Raw genomic sequence first — 22,495 nt, forward strand, 5'->3', positions numbered from 1 at the left:
CGGTAATAACACTGTTAAACTCTCGGTAATAAGACTGTGCAACACTTGATAATAGCACTGTGCAACACTTGATAATAACACTGTGCAACACTCAATAATTACACTGTGCAACACTCTATAATAGCACTGTGCAAAACTCTATAATAACACTGTGCAACACTATAATAATACTCGGTAATATCACTGTGAAACGCTCGGTAATAACACTGTGCAACACTTGATAATAACACTGTGCAACACTCAATAATTACACTGTGCAACACTCTATAATAACACTATGCAACACTCTATAATAACACTGTGCAACACTATAATAATACTCGGTAATATCACTGTGAAACGCTCGGTAATAACACTGTGCAACACTAGGTAATAACACTTGCAAAACTCGGTAAAAACACTGTGCAACACTCTATAACAACACTGTGCAAAACGCGCTAATAACACTGTACAAAACTCAGTAATAACACTGTGCAACACTCGATAATAACACTGTGCAACACTCGATAATAACACTGTGCAACACTCGATAATAACACTGTGCAACACTCGATAATAACACTGTGCAACACTCGATAATAACACTGTGAAACACTCGATAATAACACTGTGCAACACTCTATAATAACACTGTGCAACACTCGATAATAACACTGTGCAACACTCGATAATAACACTGTGCAACACTCGATAATAACACTGTTCAACACTCGATAATAACACTGTGCAACACTCGATAATAACACTGTGCAACACTCGATAATAACACTGTGCAACACTCGATAATAACACTGTGCAACACTCTATAATAACTCTTAAGAAAGCAAAATATATCATGGACATGCGTCAGAGATTCGTCATTGAATTCCTCCATGCAGAAAAAATGGAACGGGTCAACATTCACCGGCGCCTGTTGCGCGTATACAAAGTCGATGCAGTTGATGTCAGCAAAGTTAGATAAGTTCGTCCATTTCAGAGTGGCGATAGAGGTGTGTGTGACAAAGCGCGCTGTGGGGTTTTACAACTGCGACATCCAAAGGGGATGGGAAAAAGTGTATTGAGAATGGTGGTAACTATGTAGAAACATAAATTCTGGGGCAGAAAAGGTCGCTCATTTTGATGACACCATTCCCGTCTTCGTAATTCTTTCAACGTTGTAGTTTATCAGTTTTAAAAAATCAGAGGCCTGACTTTTGGAACGGATCACGTAAAACACAATTCCTCGAAAGAGACAACAAAAGAGTTTTAATTTTTCTCGTAAAATATAAAAAAATATTTCTCCGTCAGAAAATGGATAAATTGTCTTTAAAACATCATATGGTGAGTCTTGAATTCTTTATTTTTTCACGTTTATAATGAGCCTCGTTTTGATATGAACGCCGGTTTGCTTTGATTCGGCTATTTGAAAATATTTGAGACCATAATTAACCATGCTCTAGTCCATCATCTTACAGATGCTAAACTACTGACTGACAAACAATATGGATTTAGACAAGCCCGTTCCACGGCAGACATCCTAACTGTGATCTCTGAACGTATATACCATTCACTGGACAAAGCGGGGGAGGGCAGAGCGGTAGCTCTAGATATATCTAAGGCTTTTGACAGGGTATGGCATGAGGGTCTCCTCAGGAAAATGAGATCATACGGTATCACTGGTAGAATACTTAATATAATTAAATCCTTCTTAGATAAGAGAAAAATCCAGGTTGTCCTCGACGGTCGTACATCTAAACAATATGATATAAATGCGGGGGTGCCCCAGGGTTCTATCCTTGGACCTCTGTTGTTCCTGATATTCATAAATGACCTCCCCGAAAACATTGCCTCTGAGATGGGTATATATGCTGATGACACTACACTATGGCAGGCACGACAGGAAGACGAATGAACACATTTCTAAAGAAATGGCAGAAACACTAGAGGAAGACCTCCAATCTGTAGTGGAATGGGGACAAAGTGGTTGGTCGCGTTCAATGCTGCCAAGACTAAACTAGTTTCATTCAATAATTACAAGAAACCCTCTCTACCACCCATAGCAATGGCCAACAACTCTTTATCTGAGAGTCCATCTTTCAAACTCCTTGGCCTAACGTTCACAGGAAACATGAGTTGGAACAATTACATTGAAGGCATTGCCAGGGCCGCTGCAAGAAAGGTAGGCTCTCTCTACCGTGCTAAACAACTACTAACACCAGAAAGTATCCTGTACCTCTATAAGGCCACCATTAGCCCATGTATGGGGTATTGCTGCCACATCTGGGCTGGTGCATCTGCTACTAGTCTCTCGCTCCTTGACAAGGTTCAAAAGAGAGTCGCAAATCTGATAGGCCCTGAACTGGCATCTAAGCTTCAGCCTCTGTCCCATCGACGAAATGTTGTATCCCTCTGCCTTTTCTACAAGTATTTTAGTGGTGAATGCTCTGACGAACTGCAATCACTTGTGCCCCCACGACGTGAGCACCCTCGACAAACCCGACAGGCTGCTAAATCCCACCCCCACACTGTAGAGATCCCTAGATGTAAAAGATCTTTTTACTCCAATCGTTTCTTCCCCAGAACCGCTAGACTCTGGAATTCCATTCCAGGTCCCTGCTTCCCCAACAGTACTGACGTGCAGAAGTTAAAGTGTAACGTGAACCGACACCTTGCTGCCCAAATCCCTACATAGTACCCCAGTAGTTGTTGCCCCTGATAGTAGCCCCCTACACCAAAGTGGCAATTTGCCTTGTTTGGGGTGAAAATGTAATAAAAAAATAAAATAAAAAATTTTCGTATATCGGTGTCGGTAAAATACGGTTTTATGTGATTCAAGAGTATACCAATACCGTTGTCAAATATAAGCGGAAAAATAAAAATATATAAACAGTAACAGATTAGCTTTATAAAAGTAGCATGCAATGACGAATCTCTGCTTCTGACGCTCGTCCATGACAAGAGTTGCTTTCTTAGAGCATTACACCGACAATATCTACATTTTCAGGTCACGAATGCATCAATTTAGTCATCATAACAATGCAATTTGTAATACCCTCTGATCAATTCGGACGGAAAAATAGGAGGTGTTACTTTTGGAACGTACCTCGTCTTTTGCAGAATCAATTAAACAATTTTAAAGATATTTTTTGCGATTTTATTTTTTGCGAGAGGGTGAACATAGTTCAGCTTTTGAAGCGAACAAAACAAATTGGGGTAGGATTATTTACGGTTAGTTAAACTAAGCGTAAATAATCCTACCCCAATTTGTTAGGTTAGGGTTAGTTTAGGGTTAGATCTAAAACATAAAGAAACACACTCTTCGCTTTCTGTCAAGTTCATTTATCAGACTTTTATCTACCAAGAAGCTAAAGAGCTACTTAATTTATAAGTAAATTCGTTGTCTGCTTTTCGTTCCTTCTTATTGGTTAAGTGCTTCTGCATCTCCCGACTATTTGCGGAAACAGTTGTAAAAATGCTTATCAAAACGTCGGTGTTGTTTGGTTCAAGTACCCTACTTATTAATTTTCCCCTGCACTTTTCTTCATGCTTTTTATAGTTTAAAAAATCTCCAATATTTTTATCATATTAAAAATAAATATTTTTGCTTATATTCAATTATAATTATTGTTTATGCTAAACAAATTGTGTTCAGGCGAGTTTATGCCAACACCCGCCAATAAAATCTATATAAAAAAAAAATTCAAATTAAAGTATGCATTTTTTATTACTTGAGTCTGATATGTTTATTCCTCTGTGAAAAGTTTCTTTATTAAAAAAAAAAATGTCCTCTTTATTTATAATGTCTGAAAATTCAACCACAATTTTCGTAAACTAGGTTGCAGCTTATACATACGCATTATGTTTTAAATGGTGAAACCCTGAATATTTTTAAAGCCCTCCAACGTTTACATGCGAGTTTTAAATGTTTTCCGGTGCAAATTTCCTCCCCGTTGAAGTACAGGCGTCTGTTAAATTTCAAATGGGAATTTTGTAGAGTATTGAAACTCGTCAGACATTTTTTCAGGTGCACGACACTAACGATAGAAACAAAACGGGCAATTTCCTTCCCATTTGTCGGCCGATCGGGATCATTTTTGCCTTCTCAAACTTCGTTTATAACTTTCCGGTTGATCTTGACGTTCCTATTTACTTGCCTCAACACGAGGGCAAAGTTTGACACAATCCAGCTTCCCCCAAAACGAGCACTCTGGATTGGAAAAACATAAACATTGTCTCAGTCTATATACATATCAGGACAGATACTACGCTTTGTTCCTAGCCAAAGAATGATGTCAAAATACATTTATTTTTGTTTACAAAGAAAATAAGATAAAATCATTTCCTACGCTGATGATTTCGTTATCGTGAAACACTTTTATAGCTACAAGCTATAAAAGTAATTGTTAATATTTATTTTTAAAAAATAGTATCGTAATAAAAACCTCCTTAAGAAAATATAGTCGAGTCCTCTTTAGGGAGTTAAGAAAAAGTAGTCAACCAGACAAAAATGGAATATTCCGGCTCCTTTCGCTGACTGTTTATTCTTTATGCCCGCTTATTTGGCTTTTATAACTATTGCTTGAAAGCAAGCGTTAATTTCTCGTGGCCTTGAAGTAAAATGCTCGTCTACGAAGTCAATGGTGACTTCGTGACTGGGTTCAAATTTCCTGACTGACAGTAATTATCAATTTCTATATTTATAATTGTGTAATCATGGAACACTAGTGTCTGTAGGTATAAAAATTAAAAATAATTGTTAATGTGATGTATTATTTAAAAAAACGTATCGCTTTATATATATATATATATATATATATATATATATATATATGACTACTTCATTTAATCACATAAATCCATATACTAAAGTATTATTTTATACGTAAACTTTAAGTATTTACTTCAACAGTGCTCAATACATAGGTAGAGCTAGGTAGTAAGTTATGAAGATATATATGGCAATTAAGCTACACAGCATATTCCGCGTTTCATCCACGCTAGGATTTGTCAGGCTTATGCGAAGAGTTGTGATTGTATCCCGTTTTATATACGCACATTCTATTGAGTTTCTAATTAGCCTCGCTTCCACCGCTCCATTCCTAATCAGCTTGAGTTCAACCCTTCCTTTGTGTGTGGTTTTTTAGAGGAAAGCTTAGATATCTAGTGATCTGACTTATTTTAAACCTAGGTATAGTTAAATGTGTTTTTTCTTTCAAATTATGTATGATAATATATGTGTGTGTGTGTGTGTGTGTGTGTGTGATAATTTATGTATATGCATGTTTATTTAATTTATTTATTTCTATTGTTATTGTTAATTTTAAAATATTTTGTATTGCTATGCTAGAGCTATCCCGTGTACAAAGTTGTTCGCTGTATCTCTCCTACAGTTTAATAAATGTTGGGGTTCTTTAAATATAGGAGAGCAAATATTTCATGAAGGCATAATCTGTATATATATATATATATATATATATATATATATATATATATATATATATACATATATATACAAGTAAGAAAAGTATTTCATTCAAGGCATTAAAATTGTTAAACAAAATGTTTTTACTATAGGCTTTGAAAATAAAGGTACAAGATTCAATTGGAAATTTATTTATCTTCAAAGTGCACTTTTATAAATTTTACAAAGTAAGGTAAAAAATTTAATTTAAATTGAATCAAAAAATTACCTTGGATTTATTTTATGTAATGTACATTCTGTTGCACTTAAAAAAAAATTGAAAATGTTATATCTATATCATTATTGCTAGACGAAAGATACTGTTTTTAAATTGCAATAAAATGTACATTACATAAAATAGATCAAATGTAATTTTTGATTCAATTTAAATTAAATTTTTATACCTTACTTTGTAAAATTTATAAAAGTGCACTTTGAAGATAAATAAATTTCAAATTGAATCTTGTACCTTTATTTTTAAAGCCTATAGTAAAAACATTTTGTTTAACAATTTTAATGCCTTGAATGAAATACTTTTCTAACTTGTATCTTATCTTTTTAAGATTGTATTTTAAAACTCTCCTTCTCTCTATTTCAGTTTGTATTTCTCCTCACACCACAACTCATTTTTGCAACCCCCTCTATGTATTATTACCGGTCTGAATATTTCCTCTGTTTCAGTGTGTATTTCTTCTCACACCGCAACTCATTTTTTGCAATCCTCTCTTTGTAATACAGGTCTGAAAAATGAGAAAATCTGATTTTTTTTTTAAGAAAAACTTTAAAATAACTTTTAAGATTACATTTTCTTAAACTTCTTTCAGAAAAGAAAATCTTTAAAATTTCATAAAGAACATATTTCATACAAGTTTCATTAACAAATATTCAGTACATAACGAGAAAAATAGAGATGAAAATTTCAAAAGGACTGTATAACTAGTTACGGTCAGTAGTAGTCCTCGCCAGCGAAAGTCTTTGTTTTTGTTATTCTATTATTATTATTATTATTATTATTATTTAAAACACTTTGTATCCTGCTCTTTCGCGCGAGGACTAATATATATATATATATATATATATATATATATATATATATATATATATTGTTGTGGTAGGATCTACCTAATTAGCATACGTGGAGTGTCAACCATATAAATATGGTTAGTACCGTAAAGACGGAAGAGACCCAACGAGAGACCCAACGAGAGACTGAGAGTGACAACGAGATCAAGAGTTGACGACTACCCAGCCGACACCTTTTCCATGGACGGTCTCCCCATGACGCCAACAATAGACTATGTAAATATTGTATATACTTTCTTGCTCTCAGTATATCTGTTCTACTTTACTTTTGTATTGTAGTTATTTATTTCCATGTGTTCCATCGTGTTTCAACACACACACACACACACACATATATATATATATATATATATATATATATATATATATATATATATATATACTAGCAGTCCGCTCACCATTGCCCTGTCGTAAAATACACTTACATACGATCTTTTGGTTAATGCAGGCTTCGTATTCATTATATTGGACCAAATATATAGTAATAATTTTAAAAGTTTAAAAAACATTACACGTGCGCCACTACCGAGAATCGAAATGAAACGAAAATGCTTAGCTTACAATTCACTTTTTCCTTTGACGTTAATGCCTGGGCTATGAAGATATGTTTGCTGCAAGGCTAAACATTGACACTACCAATTAACAATAGTTACTACGTTACGTATGCATAATTGTAATGCCGTCGTTCGACCTTCATGTGGCAAATTCCATTTTTTAATTTTCACAATTTTGTACCGATTTTCCCTGACTAAAACCCAAGTACAAAGTTTCGCATGAGTTCGAATACCCTCCATATTAAGTTTCATGTCTGTAGACCAAAAATTGACAGAGGAATTTGGCAGGGAAAAGTTTTTAAACGAGTATATATTTAAGCATAGATAAATATATATACAAAGAGATTTATGTTTGCTATGACCTTTTTATGCAAATATTACGCAAGTATAAATCATGTAGAATATCTGCATGAATATAACTACACGCAATAGTAAACTAAAGATGATCACCCCATAAGAAAACCGAAAAAACAAATAAGAAATTAATTAAAATGAATGTTTAAAAGAATATGTAAATTAACTTGATCTTTTGCAGATGAATGCAATTCCACGACCCATATATAACAAAGTTATATTTCTTTTTAAATCCCTGAAAGAAAGCTTTCTACTTCCATAGGACAGCAAGACTTTGGGTTCTTGTTTCCCCGACTGTACTGACACGCAGAAGTTCAAGTTTAATGTAAACAGACATCGTGAAATTATATATATATATATATATATATATATATATACAGAAAAAAGATATCGTAAAAGTTGAATTTAATTTGGAAAAAAAAAACATGGACGGGACGTTTAACATTGTAGCCGGATCCTATTTGGCGATAATGTCCGATTCGTATACGTAGTCCATTAATGTTTAGTTTTTTTTTTACCGTAAATTGTTAGGTTTTTTGTTTTGCTTTTTCAAGCAAACTTTTTTAACAAAATTGAAAGTACACTTTTTTTTTAAGGTGTTGTTTTTATATAAGAAAATATGAATACTTTTTCTTTATTAAAACCGTGCTACTCATTAACGTTGAGTTCCATGGGGGCCAGTATATTTATTTAATAGTCACTCTCTTAAAAAAATCTAACGCATGCGCACGTAACATTTTATTTGTTTATTTATTTATCTACTAAACTTTTTTATGAATATTAAAAAGAAAAGTAACTAACCCATTTATTGATACTTTCTCACTTTTACAAACTGACTTTAAACTATATCCGATGGTAAGGCCCCAGCTTGCGGGCTCTGGGGAGTGTGGAGCCACCCTTTAATTGCCATTGCTCCCAGGTCCACTCTGACCCGGAGTGGTAGTACCTGTTAGGCTCTCAACTATGGGTTAAATAGAAACTGACTTGCAAAAAACAAATATATTCTATTAAAAAAATTTTCTTAAATCACCGGATTCGGCATTAAATAACCTGAAAAGGGTTGATATGCCGTAAAACAACCAACCAACCAACCACTTTTACAAACATTTTTAATTTACACGCGTGGATAACTTTTTGGTAAATATTTACATTTAGGTCAACCTCCACAATTTTCTTTAAAATGACGAGTTTTATTGGTTTTCAAAAAAACTCAGTGCGATAAATAAATCTACTTCTCTGCAACCAACATTGGCCGCTCCCGCCCCGTAAGTCAACGTAAGTAAATAAATTAATTAAAAAAAATGGTACCTGCGCATGCGTTAATCTTTTCTAAGGGAGCGACTATTAATGGAACTCGCCACCCAAGGAGTACCAAAAACGTAAATTGTAACGTGAAATACAGAAAAATTTCTACCAAGAAAACCGTTATTTTTTTTAGCTTTTCTTACAATGGTGTTTAGTAACTATTCTGTGCTTTCAACTAACAATTTATTTCTTTAAAAAAGGTAAATATTTGCATGAGGTCCACCTCCACAATCTTTAAGATGGGTAGGTTGGGTTTGTTTATTCTGAAAACCGTTCTTAACATGGGGAGGATGGAGGTATTTATTCCAAAAGCCGTTTTTTTACATGAGGAGGTTAGGGGGGGTTATTCTAAAAGCCATTCTTAACATGGGAACATTGAGGATGTTTATTCCTAAAGCCATTCTTAACATGGGGAGATTGTGAGTTTTTATTCCAAAAGCCGTTCTTAATATGGGAAGGTTGGGGGTATTTATTCATGGCCACTAGTGAATTATAGTGCACAGCACAGGTCTTTATATCTCGAAAACTATTTGCCTCTGCAAATTGTAAATAAGATTTTCTTATTCAGCATCGTTGAAAACCTTTAAAAGTAGTATTTTTTTTTTTTAATTCTTGAGGTGGACATAATGTAAAAAAATACAAAAAAAAAAAACAGATATCGTGAAATTTAAATTTAACTTGGAAAAACTATTTTAAAATAGCGCGGTACCAAAAATAAAAATAGACAGAAAAATACCCCCTTTGGGTTTGAATCACTATGCACAAAGATTCGAAAAAGTTGTCAACAAAAAACAAATATATAACAAGTAAATTTTTTCAAAGGCAAGATAAGTTACTTTTCTACCTAACTGCATAATTTTTAGTGTTTCTATTCGGTCTGTATTCGTGTACATATAGATTCGAAAAAGTTGTCAAAAAACAAATATATAACAAATATTATCAAAGGCAAGATAAGTTACTTTTCTAACAACCTGGATATTTTTTTGTGATTTTATTTAATGTGTAAAACGTCTATTCGGCTCGAAAAACACAACATTTACAGCTATATTTGAAAATTAAAAATAGCAGCAGACTCTGTGTTAAACACGTTAAGTTTGAGAAAATGAGTTAAAACTAAAAAATATACAAAATACTGTTAAATAACCACCGACTATATGTCAGCCAATCTTACGGTAACATATATTGAGTGAGTTCCTAACAGTATTTTGTATATTTTTTTAGTTTTAACTCACTTTCCCAAACTTAATGTGTTTAACACAGTCTGTCGCCATTTGCATATTTCAAATATCCTGATAAACACTGTATGTTTTCGAACTGATTAAACATTTTATATTAAATATAAACACTAAAATCTTATCCAGTTAGGTAGAAAAGTAACTTATCTTGCCTTTGATAAAATTTATTTGTTATATATTTTTACAGCTTTTTCGTATTTGTGTTCAGTAATACAAACCCGTTTTATTTAATGTAACGTATAGTCGCCTTGAAAAACAGGGTTTATCGGTGTATTTAAAAAATACGAATGGTGGTGGGCACTGTTGATTACGTTGTTTTTGAAAATGAGTTAAAAAAAAAAACTATACAAAATACTGTCAGAAATCCACCGAATATGTCAGCCTATGTCACGGGAACATATATTCGCTGGGTTTCTGACACTGTTTTGTATAGTTTTTTAGTTTTTTACTTATTTTCCCAAACTTAACCTATTCAACAAATTCGACAACATTTGTTTTTTTTTCAAACACATCGAAAAATATTGTATTTTTCGAGCTGATTAAACACTTTACATTAAATAAAAACACTAAAAAATTATCCAGTTATGTAGAAACGTAACTTACCTTATCTTTGCTTTCATTTATTTGTTTTTGAACAACTTTTCAAATCTGTGTATAGTAACCCCCCTCCCCAAATTAATTATTGAAAAGTCACATTTTTTAATACAAAAAAAAAAAAAATGTTAATAATAAAAGTTAAGTTTGTAACCATTGAGATTAACGTAAAATAAGTTGTTTTTGTTTGTTTGTTTTTTTGTTTGTTTGTTTTTTTTTTTGTTTGTTTTTTTTTTTGTAAATTATAAAATTTAGATGTGGCTGGGGAGCAATCTCGTAGATCTACGCCTAACATTTTAATTGTTTGAAGGTTTTCAAAATCTGATCGAGAGAATGTTCGGTCCTTATTCGTGCAATCTCTACTTAAGGTAAGCATTTCTTTTGGTTGGTCGTGTGAGAAAGCGAAACATTTTTTTTATTTTGTTTTGTTTTGTGTTGTCATTTTTTTTTTTTTTTATCTACGAAAAAAAACCTACAGGTTACTTTTTGTGGGCAAAGATTTGGTGTGTGAAATGATCGGAATTTTGGCAATCCGTCTCCCCATCGTGTCGTCTGCGTATCCATTTACCGATTCCAATGTTTTCTTTCCTTGTCTTTTCCAGTCTTTGTTTGTTTAAATGATTAAAGCAAAATAAATAAATAAATAAACAAAACCACAAATAAAATCTCGACACTTTATTTCTGTACAGCTGTCGTTCTCTTTTCCAAGACGTTTCTGTTATCGTTGTTGTTTTTCCAATAGCTAGTTTTCTGCCTAAACGTTTGGAAGGAATCCCGAATTTGTTTACTAGCAGAGTGACCCGACGTTGCCCGGGGTTTATTGAGGAACATTATGACCTTCTTCACTATATCTCATAACACTATATTATTTTCTTTCTTTCTTTCATCTAATGTTAATCGGAAGAAACTAAGATACTTGTGCAGTTTACAACCGTACTAGTTTTAAAATATTATTTTCAAGTTAAATTCAATCTTTACGGGATATTTTGTTTATTACAGTTTTAGGTGAATGTAAACAACCCCCCTCCATCCTCGTGTTAAGAATGGCTTTCTAAATGAAATCGTAATTATTTCAGCAGCATCCATTTACTGCAAAAGTATCGAATTTTGGAAAACTCTCGAAATCAGTCTTAGAGGAGGTCACATAAGAACACGGCATGTTGAGGAGCCTGTAGATATTACGAACCGTGTCCATTGTCTTTAATGTTTAATGAGGAGTTTTGCCCTCACAACTCTCCTAAATAGCCACTTCCGTTGTATTCCTCGAAAACTACACCCATTCCATCTATCATAATAATGGGATGTATTTGAAATTTAAGGGGTGTCCTTGTAGACTTAGTTTCAATTCATTTCAAATAATAAATATGTAGTAATTAGTTTTTGCCATCTTAAAACAATCGGTTGTTATATATGATGTGAATAGCTTTCAATAAGAAAACATTGGTTGACCGACATTTCATCACCTGAGATTTAATCACCTGACAATAAAGCACTAGACATTTAATCACGTGTTTTTCATCGCGTGTACATTTAATCACTCAACACCGAGATAGTTAATCACCTCCCAAGGAAAAAAATTATGGAATAATGTTATTATGCGATGTTTTTATTACGCTAAATTTTTAACTCCTTTGATAATGTTGGGGTTATTTTTACGAGAGATTAAAATCTATAGAGTAAAACTGCCCCCCTCCCGCCAATCATGCAAGAGTTAGGGAAGAGGCTATCTGTTCGTTTGAAGTAAATATCAGCCACTTTTTAAAACTTTTTTTAACAAATAAACAATAAACGTAACATTTATTTTAATTAATTTATTTTTCGTTTACAAAAGTAAACAAACTTCCGCAGTTACATTTTCTTTCTTTTTTTACTTAACGTTTACAAGCAATACCTAATTTAAAAAAAAAGGGCAATACAGAATATTATAAAAGAAACTTTTCAATAACTATTTTATTTTTTAAAAAAATGCACACATATAATGTGGTGAAAAAGTAATACCCTTCCAGCGCTTGCGGAAATCCCCAAGTGATTAAATGTCTCGATGTGATTCATTGTCCACGTGATGTAAGACATGTGATTAAATGTCTAGTGATTAATAGTCCGTGATTAATAGTCGTACGGTGAAATGTCGGGCGATGACGAAATTAACGTATGCTCATGGTAACCAAGTAAACAATCCATATTTTTTATACATATAGAAAGTGAGTTTCTTTGTCGCGCTGACATTTATATTAAAAAACTACCATTTCTATTTAAAAATTATTAAAACGCCATAGATGCGAGAGACCCCCTGAAATGCTGACATGTGCTATTTGAAGAGTAGTAGGTTATAAAAATCTATGGCGTTTACAACACTGTCGTTAAATATATGTATGTACATATATCTGTGCGTGTCAGTCCCTAAATTTAATAAGTTATATGTGTGTGTGTGTTTCTGTGTATATATAAGTATGATATTATAACATTATGGAATAAAGGGGAAAGAAGACCTGTGTCCTGTTTTTAGAAAATTCTCAAGGACTCATCCCATTTTCGGCGGACTTCTTCAGGAGAATGTCAAAGATGACAGAAGAAAATATAATATATAAAAGATAAGATTTTATTTTCCTTAATCATTATCATTTTCCTGACGAAATCCCCTGTAAATGGGGACGAAACGTACAAAATTTCTATTAGGTTTGTACAAAAATAATGTCGTTTTTTGACATCCAATTTCATGTACAAAAAACGACATTATTTTTGCACCAAGGTCATAGGTTTTCTTTTCCCTTTTTGACACAGACACAGACACACACACAGACACACACACTTATATATATATATATATATATATATATATATGATTACTTCATTTAATCGCATAAATTAATATACGAAGATATAATTTTATGCATAAATTTTTCAGTATTTACTTCAACAGTGCTTAATATATAGGTAGAGCTAGGTAGTAAGTTATGAAAATATATATTACAATTGAGCGTTTCATTCTCGTTAGAATATATATATATATATATATATATATATATATATATATATATATATATATATATATATATATATATGGAGGCGGAAAAAAGAAAGTCTGCACTTGTATTTTTTTCAAAAACTGCACATTTTACCTAAATTTAATGTAACTGTTTAAACAAAATATAGCTCATTTGAGTCGCTTTTTATTCTTCTATAATTTCACCTGTTCATATTTGACTTTTACGTGAAATATTCTATTGTTTACATCAATTAAAAAAAAATAACTTCAAATGGAGAAGGCAAAAGGATTCCTCACAATGAAAAATAGTTATTTAAATGTAACTTTAGGTTATTAATGTAACACAAATACAACAGAAACGCAATGAACTAGTTAATATTTAGTAGCATACCCCCTTCTGCAATTTGACAGCCTGCAATTATTTGGGAATTCCTTGAATTAGACTGCAGCAATACGCCGGGGAAAGGGCATCCCACTTTTTTTTAAGTTTTGTCCAAATTCCTTCCAAATTTGAAATTTTATCATTGCGTATCTGTTGTTTGATGTAATGCCATACGTTTTCGATAGGATTGAGGTCTGGAGATTATGCATGCAAATCCAAACACGGAATATCATGCTCTTCCAGGAACCTATTGACATTGCCAGCTGTGTGAATAGGAGTATTATCCCGCATGAAGATGGGATTATCATCCAAATTCCCACTAAAGTCGGGTAGAAAATACTCAGTCAACATATTAATGTACTTGGTCGAATAAATTTGATCTTACAATCGAACTATAGGCCCTGTACCATTGACACTAATAACGTCCACACCAAGACTGAACCTCCACCACCTTGCAGCGTTGAAACTGAGCACCTAGGATTAAATTATTTGTCTTTACTCCGACGGGCCTACTGCCTAGCATCACTGCCTAGCCTATTGCACTTGCTTTCGTCGCTAAAAATCACTTTTGACCAATATGAAGAGTCATGATCTTCATTGCATCTGATGAAGTCCAGATAGCGCTTTCTGTTCTTTACAGAAATCATTGGCTTGCGTCTTGCAACATATTCTCGCAAATTAAATTCCTTTAATCTGTTCTTGACAGTAGAAAGAGAGCACTTCTTAACAAGATTGCACTATTGTTCGATTTGCGGAGCCGTTTCAAATCTGTTTCTTAGGCTTTGGATCTTGATAGCATTGTCTTCCCTGTTACAAGTAACTCTAGTACAACCAGATTAAGGGGCATCAAAAACACTTCCGGTGTTTTGGTGCTTTTGCACAGTCTTTCGTATGGTTTTCTCATCACATTTGAATCTTCGGCCGATTTCTCGATTGAATAAACCAGAAAGGTGGAGATTAATGAGCTCCTGACTATCACTAAGAGAAAGTCGTGGCATATGAACTAAATGTTACGTTGTATAACCTGGAACAACAACAATTACGATTAGCGGTGCTTTGTTGCCTGTTGGTGGATATTTTAAACTGATTTAGGGGCGATAATTTAAGTTGGTTTTAATCTCATTTGTTGCTGCGGACTTTCTTTTGTCTCCTCAATTTGAAGTTATTTTTTAAATTGAGGTGAACATTAGAATATTTCAATTAAAAGTCAAGTATGAACAGGTAAAATTATAGAGGAATAAAAAGCGAATCAAATGAGATATAGGTTGTTTTAACAGTTACATTAAATTTAGTTTAAACTAGACTACGCGTGACTTGTTAGGTCAATATGTTATATTAGCTATGGAATTAATGTATGAGCGTGACACTTGTGGCGTAAAGAAAATAGTTTTTTGGAACATAACAGAAACATTCCTATGAAAGTATATTAAAATGAAAAAATAGATAGATTTCTATGAGTCGTTCTGTTTATAATTGTTTATTTTTGAAAAAGAAACTTACAGCCGTTGAATTATAAGTGGGTTGCCATACGTATATGTTAATGTGCACTGAACAGATACCATAATACTTAAAAGTTAAATTCAAATTTTGATATATATTTTAATTTAAACGCGAAAAAAACAATTGGGACGCTGAAAACGTACACAGTAAAACAATACGTTTTATTTTCGCGTTGATTATTTATTTGTAACGCAATTTAAAAAAAAAAAAAGGACGTCTCTTCCACTGACAGAGAACAAGAAATTGAAGTGCAGCATCTGAAGAACAGATACTACACTGTGATTTCGACCGTTGGTCAGTTATTGAAGACTCGTATATGTTGGTAAGTACGTCCGTTGTTCGGTATGCCCTATTTCTCATTTTACTAAGTACGTGCTATTGGACTTCCATCCAATCTCAATGTTGTTCGACCCACATAGTTGTCACCGCAACTACACTCAAAATTGTAAATTACATTATTATTTTGATGGGTGGGGATAGAACATTTTTTTCGACAGGATGTTATAAAAGTTCTCGTAGAGGACACAACATGCACATTTGAAGCAAAATAAAGTTTTTGTATCGTTGAGGTAATTTGTTTGGCGAATTTCTCTTACTGTCCTTAACCAATGTAAACGCCGATAGATGGACATTTACTCACTGTTGGAACTTACTTTCATGAAACTCGGTTATTTTTTTCTTCGCATGACTGATCTAAATGTCAAAAATATCATATCGTTGCTGTATTTTTATCGTTTTCCCTTTTTTTCACTCATGAACAGAACGTGACGTAACTTTATTTTAATAATGCACATAGTTTTTATTTTTTCTTTCTAAATCTCTCTCTCTCTCTCTCTCTCTCTCTCTCTATATATATATATATATATATATATATATATATATATATATATATATAAACGTTAGTAGATTTTACATACCGGTTCCGTTACACAAAACAATCAATATTTATATGTCAATATTGAATTTTAACTTATCTATGCTCATCAGAAAAGCCAGAAATTTAACTTAAATTTAATCTGTGCTTTTGTATAATGAGTATATGTAAGAAAAACTTCAATATTAACATATAACTATTGATTGTTTTATGTATAACGAAATAGGTCTGTAAAGTTACGGACGTTTTGATATGCTGAAAGATTGAATAGTAAAATAAATAAAATCTTGAGAGTTGGAATCTAGCTATGTTTTTTTTTGTATATATATATATTTTTACATGGGTATCACCACTTATCAAGGCCCGAAGGCCACTCAGGGATAAGGGTTATTGCGTGTACAGTAATCAATGAGATAGTATTGTAGTAATCATTAGTATTGGGGGTTTTGATAGTGTCTTACTTAAGGGGGCGGTTTGTCAGGAGTTTGTTTATGTTGGACTTGAAGTCGTCCAAGTTGTAGTCAGGTGGGAAACAGGCAAGCGGCAGAGAGTTCCACTGGCGTGCAGTTCTAAGAAAGAAGCTGTGTTCATGGAATCTACGTTTGGATTTACGCACAGATAAAGAGTGGGGAAAATTATTGACAGTAGTTTCCGCCAGACGGGTGTTTCTCGTGAAAGATTGGCGAGGGGGGGACGAGGGATAGGAGCACAGACGAGAACCTGCCATGGAAATAACGATAAAACAAAGAGAGGCTCGCAACGTCTCTTCTGTGGGAGAGAGGTTGCAGGGAAGAGAAAAAGGCATCCTCCACTAAACCACGAAGTCTATTTTGTACTCTGTCAAGGCAGGATAGGCTGTTTTTAACAGCTCCTGCCCAGATGTGTCAGCAGTACTCCATCCTTAGACGTACTTGGCTTTTATATAGATTTCAGCTTTTAGCTCTGTTGTTGTATTTCACAAACATAGAGCTTCTAAACTACACAAAGAATGAAATATACTTGAAAATGCATATTTCTCACAAGTATATACATATATATGTATATGCATATATATAATATATTATACATATGCATATACATATATTATGTTTTTTTTTATATACATACACACATATATATATATATATATATATATATGAGAGAGAGAGGGGGGATTTTATTTTAATTCAGCGTAAAATCTCAGAAATCAAACGGCCCCCTGCCTGGGGCTAACCCTTGATCTCTATATGCGATACATAGATATCCGAGCATTCTGGTAAAGTTAACATTTTCTTCTCAAATTTTGCGTTAGCAAAGAAAAAAAAATTCTCTCCCCAATTGACCACTTAAATATGTTTTAGTATATATTTGTTGTGGTCACTTGTTCTTACTAGATTCCAGGACACGAATTTATCTAGTCTGGCTAACTATTCCCCTGGCCTTCATCAGGTGGTAACCGCGACGGGAAAGGATCTCTGATTCTCCTAACTGCATTCTTAGCAATTACTGCCATCCATAGTAATTATTGGCTCACAATTATTTGGCCAAGTAAGCCTCTGGCCGGCTTTGGGTAGGATTGAAACCGCTATCTTCAGACAATTATCACCTGAAACTATAGAGATTCAACGTCTCTATCAACTGCGCCACGGGCCCCGAAGTGCGAGCAAGGTTGGATTTTTTGGTCTTATAAATCCACGTTTATTTATTATCTGATTTTCCATGGTTGAGTCTGTGCTGAATGGTATATATTATATTAATTGGAATTCATTATTGAGATGAGTATTATTTATTAATTTATTTATTGCGGACAATTATCCCCGTCTGGGCCGAAACGTCGTGAAACAACAACTAAGAAAGATGAGGATAATAGTCCACAATAAATAAATTAACATCATCACGACATGACATTACAATTTGTGATACACCTTCTCCTAACGATGTTATATTAAGAAACATCACTTGGCTGGATACTCCACCAGACTAGATAAATTCGTGTCCTGGAATCTAGTAAGAACAAGTGACCACAACAAAGATATACTAAAACATATTTAAGTGGTCAATTCGGGAGAGAAATTAATAAATAATACTCATCTCAATAATGAATTCCAATTAAAATAATATACGCAAGGATGTTATTTGACTTTCTTATACTACATATATCATCTATATAATATTCTGCGTGTTTCTACCTTGGTCCATACGTTACACTTTAAAAAATGCCAAATACCATTTTTAAGGTCAAATTACTTTTCTTTTTTTTTTTTACAAAAATGACCAAATTCGCGAAATTTGGCTTTAAAATGTTAATCTTACAAACCTGGACAAGAATATAAAATTATCCTCCCTTTGTAGCCTCGTTTTCGAATATCATTAAAATATATAATCATTGTTGTAATGGGAGCGGGAGTAATTTCGACGAGTAATTGTTCTTCATCGAAGAAAGAAATGATCGAAACATTACTTAGAAAAGGGAACATTCGAAATAAACAGGGCAAGAGAAAAGAAAGTTCTCTGCCAAGTGGTGCTGGACTAAATTAATGATTGTCTCTTACAGTGTGATTGTATTGTGTGTATTGAACTATGTAGCACCCTTTACTTTCTGAGTATTTTTCTAATTTATCTCATTTTGGTCAGCTCTATACTTAGAATAAGATAGGCATTATTTTCATAGAAATGTTAATAAACTCATATTTGCTGTGTGTTTTATAGTTTGTCTTTCCAACTATTTTTTTTTTAGCTATCTAAAAAAATATCAGCTTTATCAAAACATTTTTTGTTTCAATATATTTCTCATTCCGTAAAATTTTCTTTCTTTTTAACACAGGAATCACCACTTATCAAGGCCCGGAGGCCATTCGAGGATAAGGGGTTAATTAGTATACATTAGTCAATGTGATTATAGCGTAGTAAACATAAGTAGTGGGAATTTTGTACATTGGATGACTTAGGGGGACGGTTCATCAAGAACTTGTTTACGTTAGACTTGAAGACAATCAGATTGTAGTCAGCTGGAAAGCAGGCAATCGAAAGATAGTTCGACAGTTGCAGTTCTAAGAAAGAAGTTTTGTTCATGGCATCTACATTTAGGTTTAGGCATAGATAAAGAATGTGGGAAGTTATTGATAGTGGTTTTGGCTAGACCAGTGTTTTTGTGAAAATTTGGTAAGGTGGACCATATATTGAAGCTCAGATGAGGACTTGCCATGAAAATAACAATAAAGCAGAGACAGGCTCGCAACGTCTCTTCTGTGAGGAAGAGTTTGCAGGGAAGAGAAAAGGGCACCCCCTACTAAGCTACGAAGTCTATTTTGAACACTGTCAAGGCTTCTCAGCTCCTGCCCAAATGTGGCAACACTACTCCATCGTTGGCCGTACCTGGCATTTATATAGGTAGAGAATTGAATCAGCAGTGAGGTATCTACTGGAGTGATAGAAGGATCCCACCGTTTTTCCAGCGACCTTGGCAATGGATTTGATATATGTGTTCCATTTCAGGTCAGGAGTAAATGTCAAGCCCAGAAGCTTGTCAAAACATGAACCCTCCCCAAGGTGAGAGCAATTCATTTCAACCGATGACAGATTGGCATCGGAGCGTAGATGGTGTAGAGATAAAAGCTTGTTTTTAGATGCATTAAGAGTAACCAGCCACCTCTTTCCCCATTGAATCACATGGAGAGAGAATCAGAGAGAACTTGGTCGTTTACGGTGAACAGGGTTTACTATGTACATCTACTTTTTCTTCTTGTTTTCCTTTCTCTTCATCAGCATCACCATCATACTTTTGATTGTATTCTTTTCTTTTCTCTTTTATTTCATCATCTTTTCTTTCCTCCTCCTCCTCCTCCTGCGTTATCTTCCCCACCCCTTTTCCTTGGATTCTTCAGATTTTTCCTCTTCAAATTCCATACATTCTTTTTCATATGCATCTTCTTCGTCATCTTTAGAATCATCTTTATTCGATTCTTCCATTTTTCTTCTGTTTTCTTGAATTCTCTTTTTTTAAATTGATGCTTTCTTTCAGATTCTGTTTTCTTCTTTTACTTTATATTCCACTAGCAGGATGTCCGGCGTTGCCTAGTCGTAAAATACACATAAATATTATATTTTAATTCATACAGAAATACAAGCGAGTATTACGTCTTTTCTAAACAGTCCATTTCTTCTAAGGAAAAATACTCGATCTGAGATCGAAACCAAAACCTAAAGACAAGGAGACAAATACTATAACCATTCGATTATCGGGACATGTTCTTTAGAAAGTCTTTTTAAATCAACTTATATTTAACATAAGGAATCTATAGTGTGAACCATTTCCGCATGCGTAATCGTGAAACAGTTAGCAAACAGAGAAAAATCTGAGGACTCCTGGGTATCAATTTTTTTTAAATTTTGGTTCCTTAGCATCCCTTTTTTTCTGGATGTAAACGGAATTTAAAGTTTTCGACATGTCTGAATACCCTATATACCAAATTTCACGTCTGTAGTTTAAAAATTCGTTGAGTATATAGGTTGATAAATGTCCTCACATACACACGCACACACATTCTCACTTTTATAGATATACAGAAATCACATACAGAAGAAATGTTGCGAGTTTGTCTCTGCTTTATCGTTATTTTCATGGCAAGTGCTCGACTGAGCTCCAATCTATGCCCCCCCGCCAAACTTTCACAAGAAACACCCGTCTTGCAGAAATCACTATCAATAATTTTCCCCACTCTTTACCTGTACTTAAACCTAAACGTAGATTCCATGAACAAAACTTCTTTCTTAGAACTGCACGCCTATGAAATTGTCTTCCGTTTTCCTGCTTTCAGCTGATTACAATATGATTGTCTTCAAGTCTAACGTAAACAAATTTTTAATGAGCCGTTCCTTATAAGTTAACAAATTTACCAAATTTTCATTACTAACGATTACTATATTGTCCAATTTCTACTGTACACTCTTTAATCCTTATCCTCAAGTGGCCTGAAGGCCTTGATAAGATGTTTATATAAAAAAAATGCAGACATTGTAAAAGATGCATAAATATTATATTTTAATTAATGCAGAAACTGAGACATGTGCATGCGATTATTATGTTTTTTTCTAAACGGATCATTTTGTGTAAAAAATAAGAAAAAATACTCCAGCTGAGATTGAAACCAAAACCCAAAGACAGTTAATCAAGTATAATAACCATAAGACCAGCGTGACACGATCTCTAAGTGGTTTTTTCAAACTACTTATTCTCAACATATCTGTAATGTGAACTATTCACACATGCGCATTCGTGAAACAGTTAACAAACAGAGAAAATTCCGAGGACTCCCACGTACCAATTTTTCAATTTTGAGCCTTAGCAGTCCTTTTTCCCCAAGTGAAAACGAATTAAAAAGTTTTCCATCTGTCCGAATTTCCAATATACCAAATTTCATGTCTGTAGATCAAAGATTCGTTGAGTATATAGGTTGAGAAGCGTCCTCACACACACATTCTCACTTTTAAAGCTATACTAGAAGATATACCTGGCGTTGCTTTTTTTTATTATTACATTTTCACTCCAAACAAGGCAAATTGCCACTTTCGTATACTATCAGGGGCAACAACTACTGGGGTAATATGTAGGGATTTGGGCAGCAAGGTATTGGTTCACGTTGCACTTGAACTTCTGCATGTCAGTACAGTTGGGGAAACAGGGACCTGGAATGGAATTCCAGAGTCTAGCGGTTCTGGGGAAGAAACTACTGGAGTACAAAGATCTTTTACATCTAGGGATCTCTACTGTGTGGGGGGTGGGATTTAGCTATTAAACGTAACGTTAAATTCCTTTCAAAAACATGAAGAAAACGAAACGGAAAGAAACTGAGACATGTGCTTGAGAGTATCAAGTTTTTGTTTTTTGTTTTTTTTTTCTAAACAGTTCCCTTCTTGTAAATAAAAAAGAAAAAAAATACTGGATCTGAGATTGAAGCTAAACCCTAAAGACAGTACGAGAGCCATTAGGTCAGCTTTCCATGATTTTTAAAGTGTTGTCAAAACTACTGATTCTGAAGATAAGGAGTCTGTAAAGTGAACCATTCACGCATGCGCATTCATGAAACAGTTGGCAAATAGATAAAAGTCCGATCATTCCCATGTACCAATTTTTCAATTTTTACCCCTTAGATAAAACTCAATTATAATTTTTATCACGTGTTTATAGCAAATTTCAATACCAAATTTCA

Source organism: Euprymna scolopes, chromosome 30 (genome assembly GCF_053919585.1).
Source record: "Euprymna scolopes isolate OS-2025 chromosome 30, ASM5391958v1, whole genome shotgun sequence".
Lineage (NCBI taxonomy): Eukaryota > Metazoa > Mollusca > Cephalopoda > Sepiida > Sepiolidae > Euprymna > Euprymna scolopes.